Here is a 2594-nt window from a genome sequence, read left to right on the forward strand (position 1 = left end):
ATCTGATGTAAAATGTATAGAAATCATACATATACCAACAAGACTGTACATCACTGTCACAACAGCGTTTGTTTTCATTCAAAGGCTTTATGGCTTTTCCTATAATACCTGGTGGGCCGGTCTTTAGTCAAAATGCCCGGGCCGATTTTTTGTCCCAGTCCTGCCCTCATACCGACCCAGTACTGGTAATTTTTCTTATGCAGATGAGGCATTATTTCTGTACCATTATTTAATTCCAGCACTTGTTGACTTGTTAAAGGCCTATATGACATATTTTTTTTCACAATTTATTAACCGCACAGAGAAGCCATCGTTTAAATATGTTAAATATGTTTCTTTAAGCAAGTTTTTCATGACTTAGCTAAGTGTCCTCATTTTGGAAATCAAAATATGGTCATCCTATGCATACTATAAATTTGAAACTACCTTAAGCAAGTGACTAGCTTAGCATTGGTTAGGATAGCACAAAGGCTAGAAACCAAGAGAAACCATTCGCTTGACTTTAGATATAAAACATTTTTAATACAATACCAGAACCTTTAAAGCTCACTAATTAACGTGAACCTTTTGCCTATATTGGTACTAAGTTAGTCTAGCTGTTTCCTCTGTTTTAAGGCTTTGTGTAAACAAAGCTAACTAGCTGCTTGTGTAATAGGTTGGAAGACTACTGAAACTAAAAAGGTTATACAGTTAATACTAATTCATATTAGTTGATATAAGGATAAAAGTAATGTAAATACGACAAGAAAATGGTTAATAAGTTATTTTTCATGTTACATTAATGGTTTTCATTTTATTTAAGACAGGGTGTCCCAACTTTTCGCAAAGAGAGCCAGATTTGGGAAGGTGAGAATGTGTGGGGGCCGATCATTCAGCCTGAAATATTTTGAAGCATTAACATTAAATGCAAATGAATGATTTTATATTTTTTTTCTTTTTTGACACACAAATTTTATTATGAATTTTTTATTATGAATTAGTTATTATTAAACATTTTTACCATAATCTTGTATTTGAAGAACACATAAAATGAAGAAAAATTAAACTAAATTCAAAACGTGAACAGGAAAATAACATTAAGAGTTAGCTTTTTCAAAAGTACAAAACATTGTGTGCCATAGATCCGTACATCACTCTGCCTTTAGTTTTTAATTGACCATCAAAAATCCAAAAACTACAATATATTATTTGATTTTGAATCAGACATCAAAAACAAAAATGGATGTGTTTTCAATTTTAAACTCAGATCAAAAATACGAAATTGAAAAACCGGCTGCCGGACCGAATTTGATTTTATTATTTAATTTGTAGGGTTTAGGAGATCCCGTTTGATTGTCAATTGGAAAAACAAAACAAAACAACAACAACAAAGTAAAAGACTTAAAAACTAAATAAATAACTTGCCTGCACTAATGTGAAGGGTGATACTGAGAACTTGACTGAAGTAAATAGGCCAGGTCTGGCTCAAAAACAGTGGTTTTGCTGCGCAAAATATCACGCAAGTGAGAATCAAACAACCTCAGCATTTTCTTAGCAAATGTTCAAATCTCTTGGAACCTGCCTTTGTCCAGGTGGCGGTAAAAGTATTGGGCTGCGTTTGTGACAGGTGTCTTTGGAAAAGTAGCAGTTTATTCTCAAAGGCTTTGATGTGTGAATGCATTGGCTTACCACTTCATTTTGCCCCTGAAGGCTCGTGTTCAACGCGTTCAGATGTTGTGTTATGTCAACTAAAAATCCAAAATCAGCAAGCCAAACATGATCAGATAGTTCTGGCATTGGACACAGTTGTTTCGTATTTCAGTCAAAAAAACCCCCCAAAACAACAATTTCCACTTATCCTGGATAAGTGGCGGCCCTCGATAGTATGACCATTAGGTCTACTGCCACATGTGTACATGTGTATTTTATACAGTGGTCAACAGTGCTGACGGGCCGCATATTATTGATTTTATGACAGAGGCTGCGGGCCAGTCGAAATTTGAACACGGGACGCATTTGGCCCGTGGGCCGGATTTTGGACATGCCTGAACTGCGATCTATACATCACTGATCAGCTAGCAAGCCTTTTCTGGGATCAATTAGTAGTGTCTCTATTCTCCACTAGGGGGCTTTCGCGCACTCACCTCATTGCAATAAATGACTGCATGAGAGAAGCAAGTCAAAATCACTCTCGTGATTCTTTTTCCCCTGTTTTCAGGTAATAGTGTTTAAAAGATGATATATTTGTAATCTGTACAGTGTTAAGATATTTCATAGGTAATCCTTAGTTGTTTTGTAAGCTTTAGAAGCATTTTATTATAGTTTTTTGAGTACACAGACAGTGTTTTTGAGCCTCAGTTTTGCACTGTAAAAGGGTCACGGCTATGTAGGTTTATTATTTAGCTTTTCCGTCCACCTTGTGACATTGAGCAGTGCAGAGTGTCAAATATTTATGTTCATTTTCATTGCAATTAACGACTGCATGAGAGAAGCAAGTCAAAATCACTGTCGTGATTCTTTCCCCCCTGTTTCAGGGGTGTAACACTTAAAGTAACTTAATCATAGTAATACAAAAGGTATGTTTTTAAACATCTGTCACCAAGTCAAACTAAATA

The sequence above is a fragment of the Haplochromis burtoni genome, unplaced genomic scaffold (assembly GCF_018398535.1).
Source record: "Haplochromis burtoni strain Fernald_Lab_line unplaced genomic scaffold, NCSU_Asbu1 Contig_58, whole genome shotgun sequence".
Lineage (NCBI taxonomy): Eukaryota > Metazoa > Chordata > Actinopteri > Cichliformes > Cichlidae > Haplochromis > Haplochromis burtoni.